This window comes from Psammomys obesus, unplaced genomic scaffold (genome assembly GCF_907164565.1).
Source record: "Psammomys obesus unplaced genomic scaffold, mPsaObe1.curated_primary_1811, whole genome shotgun sequence".
Taxonomy (NCBI): Eukaryota; Metazoa; Chordata; class Mammalia; order Rodentia; family Muridae; genus Psammomys; species Psammomys obesus.
This window is the reverse complement of record NW_026590767.1, coordinates 547,026-557,261: the sequence shown is the minus strand read 5'-3', so window position 1 is coordinate 557,261 and position 10,236 is coordinate 547,026. Positions and strand designations below refer to the sequence as shown.

The following is a 10,236-nucleotide window of genomic DNA, read 5'->3' as shown; positions in this document are numbered from 1 at the left end:
AAGACGTGCAGAGATGTAGCACGGAACACATGCTCTGGGCTAGGTCTGAGGCCTGAAGAATCAAGCATTCGTGAGGAGCCCACATTCCTTCACTAGCTGCCACTGGTGGTAACAACAGGAAGTTATTTCAAAGTACTCTGTGGAGTCCCTGGGGGATGGGGAGGGGGGAATACAAGAGATTTTAATCAGGAAGTAAGGAAACTATGACAGATGTTTTAGGAAGGAAAATAAAGTCCCTTCTTGATCCTTACCCCAAAATGGGATTAAAGCATCAGGGTCCAATGACTAAACCACCCAAAGGTACTTTGGGAGAGACCCCCTAAAGCGAACATAGAGGGGCACATACAGAACTGCAACTCACGCCAACCAGTTCCACCCGCTTGACCTTCCCCTCACCCCACATGCTGCGCATGCCCAGGCCCCATCCCTCCTCAGAGGCTTCTGTAGGCACAGGAAGCCTCTCTCTGTTGTCACTCAAGCACCAGCCACCTGGCCAGAGCAGCACCAACCAGCCTTTCACTTCTTCTAAACTGGTAATCTATACAAGGGAAACCAAATCCCCAACAGGCAAGTGCCTGAGCGGGAACACTCTACAGCAGCCGCAAGCCTCAAGTCAGATGCCGCTGACGACGGCACTACAAACACAGGGCAGCCATGATAGCTTTGAGGGCAGTATGGACGGACCTCCATCCAGCATGTCCCACACAGCCAGATGGCTATCTGTGCCAGCACAGGGTCACCTGCTCCCCAATGTCATCTTTTAAGGCTTTATATGGATCCTGTCTTTAAGGAAGCACACTTACCTCAACATTACCTTCACCATCACAAGTCTTTGTTTTTGAGGCAGGATCTTACTCTGTGTGCTCAGGTGGTCCTCACAAAGAACTGCGAATACAGGTTTGAGCAGCTACACGTCTTGGTCCTTTTTTTTTTTTTTTTTTTTTTTTAATCTACCTGGCTTTGAGAGAACATGTTTATCTGGCTGGACTCAGCAGAGCGCATCAGGCTTGGAAAACTGTTTCCTGTCATTGTAGAGGTTTGTGTGTAAACGTGCTCAACTACTGTCCCCACGGTTTTATGACATTCACCTTCAAGTGCCTTCTTTTTAAAGTTTCTGTCCCAAACTCTACAGGAAAAATATCTGCGATGACTAGACTTCCTTCCTCTTGAGCATCAGCAGAGGAACTGGTGAGCAAAGGGACGCCTGAACGCTCACTCAGTGCTGTGCTCACCTTGTTTCCAGGTTTGAACCACATGTACTTGGAAAGGAGTTCCACTCCTTTTTCAGTCTGCAAACCACTGATCTAGGTGGTCCTCCAAGATCTCTTCCAATGACACCTGACTTTACCCCCGTTTTTTTAAGTCTCCTAGTCAACAGATGTTTGATAAGCACCTGACTCAGTAGCAAAGACTCAGAGGCTCAATGTAGACAAGATGCTAATCCGGAGACCTGTGTTTGCCAGGGCTGGGGCTGGGGTGTAGCTCAGTTGGTTTGGCGCTTGTCCAATGTCATCAGGCCCTGGGTTTGATCCTGGCACTGCATAAACCAGGCGTAGAGACACACCTGTGATCCCAGCCTTTAGAAGAATCCAAGGTTGCAAGGTCATCCAAGGTTGAGGTCAGCCTGGGCTACTTGAGATACTGTCTTGAGGAGGCAAAGAGAAGTGACAGGTATAGAAAAACACGTCTCTGCGCAAGTTCACTGACATAGTCTGTTCTGTTATGCTCCCCAATTGTTAAAATGAAGTAGCAACAAGGGGCGTTCGGCTGGCATGGACTTCTCGCTCCAAATGTCCCTTCTCTGCCCAAGACTCACAAGACACAAGAGAAAGATACAACTCAAACTTGTTACAAGTTGGAAAAGCTACATAGATTTTATTAAAATACACATCAGGAACCTCCATTTGCCCTTATTTTGCCAGTGTTGGAAGTCATATGGAAACTAAGCAAACAGTAATTTTCCTGGTGTAGAGAAGCAAAGGCCAAAGGGAATCAAGAGAACCCAACTCGGAAATGTGCCTCACGGCGGGGGAAAGGCATTTAGTGTTGTGACCTCAGCTAGACAACAAGGTGACTGGAAACAGTGGTCAAAGGGAACTCAACCTTTGAGTAGTGGTTCTCAACCTTCCTAATGCTGTGACCCTTTAGTACAGTTCCTCATGTTGTGGTGACCCTAAACCATAAATTATTTTTGTTGCTAATTTAGAATTATAACTTTGCTGTTATGAGTCTTAATGTAAATATAGGATATAAAGAATATCTAGTATGCAACCCCTGTGAAGGGGTCATTTGTGGTCATTTGACCCACAAACAGATTGGATCCACAGGTTGAGAACCACTACTCTAAATCTTCCTGCTCTAATTCCATCAAGTTATGAATTAATCACTCAGAGTCCACATGTTAACAAGGGAACACCTTAAGAAAAGGTGAGAAACAACAGTTTGCAGGTTTAAAAAGAGCATCGATGTTACTGTTTTATTCACACCAATTAGAATACATACACAAAAATGTGTATTATATGCTATTTTCAAAAAATTCCATGTTCCATGAGAACCATGTAAATGACATAGAATGTTTCCACTATGTAACAAAAAAAAAAAAGATATCAGCATTCCCAAGGTCTGTTAGGAAATATCTAGAGAACGAGTTTATAGTAAACAAAATGATGTTACAGAGCAGTCTTTACCCAGCAACTCTAAAGCCCAGGAACAGTAAATCCGTCATTTCAAACTTTGGTGCAAGTAAAATTAAACCGAAAGAACAAAACCTTCCATGTGGTTTTCAAATTAAGTGGATTTCAGTGGCTGGGTGCTGACACGGAAACCCTGGCTCCCGATGAAGGCCTGTCATTTCCAGAGGGGGCGGGGGTGACCTCCCAGCAGGGGTCAGATCACCACAAGGTTTCTAGAAAAAAAGTGCTTCCTCCTTCTTGGCGAGGGCATCCAGCTTCAGCTCAGCTCAGCTCAGCTTGGGACGAGGAGGCCTTGGCTACTGCCTTGTCACAACAGGAACAGTGCTGCACCAGGGCAGCTCAGAGCAATTCACCGGTAGAGTACAGCATTAGCTTCTTTCCTTTCGGAGACAGTCTCACTGTGTAGTCCCGAGTGTCCTGGGACACGCTGCATAGACCAGGCTAGCCTCAAACTCAGAGATCCACCTACCTCGCCTCTTGAGTGCCAGGAGTAAAGGCATGTGCCACCATGACCAGCCTCGCATAGAAATCATATGACTACCGTTTCTCAAGAGGTCCAGATTTAAATAAAAATAACGTGTTAATACAAAGAAATACATAAGTTTAATAGCCCATTAACAACAGTTTTAAGAAATAGAAATAACCATTTGCATGCTACAAATATCTCTTCATTAGGATACACTTAATTTTGATAACTACACAACTAAACAGATCTGAGAATTTTCCACAGCATCATTTTATGGTTGCAGTTTTTCTTCTATACTGTCCAAATATGGTACTGATTTTTTTTTTTTTCAGTATCTTTCTGTTCTGTGCCTTTTAAAAATGCACCTGAGATGTCTACGTTAGCAACTGTGGCTGAGTCACTTTTCTGTTATCCATCCCAGACACAAAGAGGGATCGGCCATCAAGGAGCCCCTCAGCAATGGCTCTCATGCTGGAACTTCCTGTAAAGGACAAGAGAGTCTTAAAAAACATCCTCAGCCAACTTCACAAACTCTCAGTACTAGCTGTCTGTCCCTTCTAGTGTGGAGTCAGTCACATGCTCAACTTTACTAACAATGCAAGCAACTGCCAGAGCTCAGCCTTCAAGCACAAGTCATCAGACACACCTTCCAAAAGGCTGAGGCAGCAATAGGGTAAGGAGGGTGGGGTGGGGGTGATTGGGAGGCTGTGACCAGTTCAGCGAGGTGAAGAAGCGCAACAAGGCTGGGTGGGGCGGTGCAGTCCTCTAATACCAGCACCAGGCAAAAGCAGGCAGGCCTCTGTGAGTTCAAAGCTAGCCTGGTTTACATGAACTACACACACCCAGAGTCCCTATCCCATACCTCCAGAAAAATGCAAAAAGATCAACAAGAGGCAACTGACAAAGAAATTGAATTGAGAGGTGAAATACATTAACTTAAATTAAGCTACTCAAGTTCACTAGGAATGCAAATATAGCCAAAATGATGCCTTGGCAATTTCTGGCAAGAAAACTGGCAAAAATTCAAAAACAGCACTAGTGTTGGCAAGGGTCAGAAAAACTGGCAATTATACATTAACAGTACATAGGGAAACTTAAAAAGGTCTCTGCACAACGCAACTGAGCAAGAACAGACCAGAAAGCCTTTCAAAATAAGTAACATTCCAGATCTAACAGTGCGACTCAGGGCTTTATCTCAAGTCAGAAACAGACAAAAAGCATGTAAAGCTATTTTAAGAAGGAACCAAACTGAAGACATTTTGAATAGGGGTCAAATAAAGTTTAACTTCCCAAGACTTCCCTGGGTAACTGACTTCCTGCTGGTCAGAAAGAAACATGAATGCTAGGCAAGTTGCCCCACTATGTGTGGGTAACTGACATCCTGGGAGGCAAGTCAAGACATGAATGCTAGGTAAGTGGCTCCAACACAGTTCAATAACCAACCAATGGGAACAGAGAAAGTGTACCACAAAGACATAACCCCAAGGACATCCCCTATCCCTAAATCCTGACTGCTGGGGAAATGTAACTATAACTTGGCCAGATGTTTGTGGCTCTGAAGCTTAAAAACTGTGTAGCATTCTGGCTCTGTGTCCCAGTTTAGCTCCCCAGTCTGTTCCGCAGCCCTGGTTGATCAGTAGTGTTCTGAGTACAATAAATTTTTGTCATCTGCTTAAATACTTACTAAGATGAACATTCAAAGATGCAGTCAGCTCCCGAGTCTGTGCTGCTGTACCTGACTGGACAGTTTCTGAAGCCAAATTCAAATAAAGATTTTGTTTTGCTGGACTCTTGTGCCTGCTTGGGTTGACTGGGATTTTCGGACCCTAACACTACATGTCAAAATTATGTATAACAGTGAAATTTGGTAAGAAAAAAAAAAAAAAATCACCTAATACTCAACAATGGAGGAAAAAATAATAAATAGTACAACTATAAAACGGAATGCAATAAACCTGTTCAAAAAGGGTCAGTAAGATGGCTCAGATGGGTAATGGTGCTTACAACTTGAGTTCAAGTCCCAGGACCTCATGATGCAAAGAGAGAATCTACGCCAGCAGCGCTGCCCACTGGCTTCCACATAGGCACCATGCGTGACACACACACCCCCAAAAAGAAATAAATAAATAGATAGACAGATAGATAGATAAATAAATAAATAAATGTTAACTTAAAAGTTTTAAGATATCTAAAAAAAAAAGTTGAACCACATGTATATAAAATCCATTTATAAAGACAAACAAAAATGATAAACAGGGCTGAGCATGGGCTTGGTGGTAGAGCATATGTAAGACACTATATTCACTTTCTGGTACCACAAACATGTCTATAGAAATGTACACCCCAACACAGACATGTATGTAGGCTGAAGTGGTAAAATAATATAATATCTAACAGGCAACAAGACAGCAAACAACATAAAATATATAAACTTAGAGAAAAGCTGGGGCTGAGAGATGGCTCAGCCATTAAAAGCACTTGCTGCTCTTTCAGAAAACTTCTATTCCATGTCAGGCAGCTCATAACCACCAGCTCCATGATATCCAATACCCTCTTCGGGCTTCCACCAGCTCCTGCATGTACATGGTACACACACACACACACACACACTCTATCTCCCCTCCCTCCTTCCTTCCTCCTTCTCAGGCACACATGCATACACATAAAATAAATCTAAAGAAGATGCTTGAAAACATTGCTTCCAAGTACATGAAGTGTTTGTTGAACCTCATGTGACACAGCTCCAGTGGATCCTGTCACAGGGCAAACCAGAGCCTCGGCAATGGCTGCTCCACACACACGATTCTCTGCCCAAAGCCTCCTGTCCTCCATGCGTGGTTAATGCCTCAGCTGACCCCACTGCAGGAAGTCTACCCCCATCCTGCCACCAGCTCCCTACATCACCCGTACTTCTTGTGTCTCTCTTCCTGTCCCACTTGCTTATCCTTGGTAAACTCTTAAACCTTGCCCAGGTAGCAGAACATGGCAAGAGAAACCAGGCAATTGCACCAAAGTACTTAACTTCAAATTTGTGATCAAAATGTCAGTGGGCATTTAAGCCTGCAATAAAATCCAATCACACTTGGCTGGTTAATACCTTTCTCCCACGCTGAGCTATCTGTCTGCTCTTCTCTCTTCAACTCTCCCAGCAGGCTAGCCTTACTCTCAGCAAAGAACTTCCCACACGCTAAAGAGAAGGCAGTCCCGTCAGAGCACCTCCCACCCTGCACACACCTGCACACATTACTGCCCTGCTCCATTCCTACAGTTCAGCTCTTGACCACATACAGCTGCGGGCTCCCTGCCTTTCCAAATGCCCACACCTCAGTATCCCCTTCATCCAAAGTTCAGCTCCCCTCAGTTCTGGGCCGTCCCTACCAACAAACACCTTTCTATCCCAACTAGTCCCACTGCCTTACTTCTATTACCTTCCTGACAAAGCTCCTTTTCACTTTTGACCACTGGTGGGCTCAACTCCTGGAATTTTCTTTTCCTTCAGGGACTCCTCCTCTTCCCCTCCACTCCTTCAAGGTGACCTTAACCAACTGAGTCTTTGGGTGGCAAATATATGCCAATGCCTCTAAAGCCATCTTTAGCTCTGAGTTTTCTTTTGACCTTCAGACCAGCATTATCAACTACTGACTCAACAAAACAGAACCCATTCCCCATCACTCTCACCCCCAAAACATCTGCTTCCTCAATGTGCCCTACCAGGAAAAAGCACCACCATGTACTCAACAGCTCATCAAAACCCACAGGGGTCATCACAGTCACACAGTCAGTGAGTTGTGACCAACTCTACCACCATAACAATCACCAGCCCTCTCCTGTGGCCAGAGCCCAAGTCAATACTGGCCTTCCTTCCCTCCATTACCCATATTGTCTACCTTCTACCCAGCACCCATGCAGGCCTCTGAAGTAGACACTGTTGGCTAGTTTTATGTCAACTTGACACAAACTAGGGTCATTTGGGAAGAGGGAACCTCTATGGAGAAAACATTCCAGATACATTTGGAGGGACCAGCCTACTATGGGTGGTCATCCTCGGGTACATAAGAAAACAAACTAAGCAAGCCATGAGGATCAAGCCAGTAAGCAGCACCCCTCCACGGTCTCACCATCAGCTTCTGCCCTGACTTCCCTGGATGGATGTAAGCTGTAAAGATGAAATAAACCCTTTCTTCCCCAACTTGCTTTTGGTTGTGGCATTTTACCACAGCAAAAGAAACCGTAAGTAAGACTTAAATTAAACCATGATACCCCCCCCCCTTTTTCAATGTCTTTGTGATGCTTAGAATCAATCTCCTCATAATAAGAATCCTTGCCTCTTTTCTCACTCCATCTCTGAAGCTCCAGTCTGCTTTCTGTCCTTCAACATCAACAGGGCTGTCCTTGTCTGGAACCTCTGCAGCCGCTATTCCCCAACAACCACATGCGCTAATCTTCTTCTACCCAAAATTCAGCTCAAATAACATCAACCCAGTCTTTGCCAAGAAAGAACGCCAGTCATCCCGTCACTTCCTGTATTCTTGTCCCATCAAACCTACCAATATTGGCATTTGCAATTGTACTGGAGTACAACTTTACTGCCAATCTTCACTCAATGGAAGTGAGGATATAACCTGGTTTACTACTCTCCCCAACCATAAACTGGTGTCTGGAGCCACTGGAAACTGTTTAATATTCAAATCAGGAAACTAGTTAAGTAGACCATAGCCATTCAAAGGACTACATGCCACCATTAAGAAGAATAAAAAAGATCTGCAAGTGCTAATATGGACCTTTGGATATGAAAGCCGGTTAGGTGAGAACATCCAATTGCAAAACAATATTGAATGAGATTTCTTTGTTTTAAAATGTATAAACACTTGCACACACACATAAAAAAATCTTTAAAGGAATCCCACTAAAAAATGGTTAGCTCTTTAAAATGAGAAGGGCAGGAAAGAGAGCTCAGCAGTTAAGAGCACATGTTCTGCTCTTGCAGAGGATCTGAATCTGGTTCCCAGCAGGTACCTAAGAAGGCTCAGAGCCACCTACCGGAGGATCTGATGCCCCGGCCTATGCACATGCATGAGCATACATGGGCACACACACATACAGATACATGTACAATATTAAAAACAAAATAACTCATTCAAAAAATGCAGTAAGAAGGATGGGGCTACAGGGAATGTTCGTGTACCATTCACTGGCAGAAAACTAAAATGTTTTAGAAACTATTTTTGATTGGACAATTTAGAATTCTGATTTGGAGTCTCACTCTTTCAGAGGCTTTAAATGTTCTTACTTTAAAAAAAAGTCTACTATTTTATTTTTTAATCCTTTGGTTTAGTTTCTGAGACAGGGTCTCACGTTACGCCTAAGCTAGCCTGGAACTCACTGGCTTAGTGTGGAGTGTGTATCTGAGACAAGGGCTTAGTCGCCTGGCTGCAGCTGACTGTGGGCCTCTGCAACTCCAGATCACCCACCTAGGGCACTGGGGTCACAGGTGGGGTGCTTGGAACCAAACACAGGGTGTCATGTATGCTAGACAAACACTGGAGTGTATGAGCTACATACTCAGTTCCTAGACCTAGGCTGGCCTTGAACTCATGGTGATCCTCCTGCCTCAGCCTTTCCCAAGTTGCCCTCGATGTCCTGAAACTCCTATATCTACCAGGCTGGCCTTGATCTTTATCTGCCTGAAGGCTAGGATTAAAGGTATGGGCCTCCAAACCTGGCTGGTTCTTATTTTCCTTAAAAACTCCATAACCTAGTAAGGAACACAGGTACCTTGTGTCTTGGAAAGACAGTTAGCACCACCCAGCATGGCTGACTTGCAGACCTCACCACTTTCTCTGTGTTCATAGACCACATAGAGAAGGTGTGAGCTATAAGATCAAAAGCACTTATATATTACCTTTACATATAGACCAGGGGCTGAATGGGACATGGAACACAGGCCTTAGTCAAGAGGTTGAGCCAATGTTTGGACATTCCTTTGGTCTGGGGCACTATGTAGTCCAGGCTGGGTTCACATTCACAATCTTTCTGCCTCATCCACTCAAGGACTGTGACTACTGGCATGTGCTACCACGTCCAGCATGCCTTTGCTTTTGTTTGTTTGTTTGTTTTTCTTTTTCAAGACCGGGTTTCTCTGTATAGCTCTGGCTGTGCGGGAACTCGGTCTGCACAGCAGGCTCGCAGAGACCCTCCTGCCTCCCTCCCAAGTGCTGGGGTTACAGGTGCACCGCCACCCGGCACCTTTGCATTCCATAGACACTGTCCCCATATTCATCCCGGACATGACCATGGACATAATGTCTGCGGTCAGGACATCCTACAGCTATTGGGTAGTAGGAATAAATACGGAGTGCCTAGCGCTATCTTTCAACAGAGGACCCCTTCCTGGTGCAGAGGAGAAATCAATAAACTGTGCTCTAGGACCGACAGACAAAGGAATCCCTAATTGCCATACCTTGAATCTATTTTCACAAGAATTAAAGATAAACTGGGTGGTGATGATGCAGGCTTTTAGTCCTAGCACTCAGAAGGCAAAGACAGCCTGATCTCTGAGTTCAAGGTCAGCCTGAGTTCCAGCAGGGCAGTTAGGGCTACACAGAGAAACCTTGTTTGAAAAATATCAAAATTAAAAAAATAAATAAATAAAAATAAAAGAACCCAAATTCTATTCATATTTGGGAAAGATTTTAAATTCTTTACTTGCTTGCTTGTTTGCTTGTGTAGTGTCTTAGTATATTGCCCACACTAGCCTCAAACTCGAGCTCCTCCTGCCTCAGACTCCCAAGTTCTGGAATCACAGTCATGGACTACACCTAGCTCTGGAAAAAATTACACTAAGATCTATGTTATAAACCCATTTCTTTCCTTATTATCACTATTCTGAATTTAAATAGCAACAAAACAACAGCAGTAACTGCAACCGTGAAAAAGAACCACTTCACACACAGATCTCAGACTCAAATGCAATAAAGGGCTGCGAAGAGAAAACTCGTTCTAGTTAAGAACACGGGTTACTGGCCTGGGAGAGGTTAACCACCTGGTCATCAAAGGTGGGTTCGCCTTAGATCATGT

General features: G+C 44.3%; 1 protein-coding gene across 3 annotated transcripts in view; it reads right to left on the bottom strand.

Moving 5' to 3' along the window:
• Positions 1 to 1,845: 1,845 nt before the first annotated feature.
• Sec23ip (SEC23 interacting protein) overlaps positions 1,846 to 10,236 on the bottom strand; it is a 49,975-nt gene continuing 41,584 nt past the window's right edge. For all 3 annotated transcript variants that reach the window (XM_055608846.1, XM_055608845.1, XM_055608847.1), the window contains exon 19: positions 1,846 to 3,640. The gene's annotated coding sequence lies outside the window, so the exon portion shown is untranslated. The remainder of the gene's footprint in view (positions 3,641 to 10,236) is intronic.